Below are 649 nucleotides of genomic sequence, written 5' to 3' on the forward strand. Positions count from 1 at the left end.
ACATTATCAAAGAACATTTTCATTCAGTCTAGCCAGAGACACTCTTAAAAACTTCGCTCTAAAAAAGCAATTCCCATCACCAACCCATCGCTGTTTGTTCCATGTGTCAGCAGCACTATGTAACTTTTGGCGCTCTAGCGGTTAATAAACAGAACTGCACACATCCCGCGGAAGAACATTCTAACCGGAGCTACTTCTCTAAGTTTATGTCTAGCGATTCACGCAGGTATGTGTTACTCCGCAGCGGTGACGACCCGACCAGCCTACAATAGTCCAAATATAAGTTCTTATTATAAGTGTACCGTAGTGATTCGAAATAAGACAAAAACGCGGTTTGGAAGATGAATTCATGATGCACTCGTTCATTATATACATTTTGCCAATTTTGAACAAAGAAAAAGTTACATAGTGCTGCTTTAAAATCACTGAAGCTGTTTACATTGTGAAATTAATCTCTTACACTGAACAAAATTATAAACGCAACACTTTTGTTTTTGCCCCCATTTTTCATGAGCTGAACTCAAAGATCTAAGACTTTTTCTATGTACACAAAATGCCTATTTCTCTCAAACATTGTTCACAAATCTGTCTAAATCTGTGTTAATGAGCACTTCTCCTTTGCCGAGACAATCCATCCACCTCACAGGTG

Source organism: Sinocyclocheilus grahami, unplaced genomic scaffold (assembly GCF_001515645.1).
Source record: "Sinocyclocheilus grahami isolate Dianchi unplaced genomic scaffold, SAMN03320097.WGS_v1.1 scaffold3118.1, whole genome shotgun sequence".
NCBI classification, from domain to species: domain Eukaryota; kingdom Metazoa; phylum Chordata; class Actinopteri; order Cypriniformes; family Cyprinidae; genus Sinocyclocheilus; species Sinocyclocheilus grahami.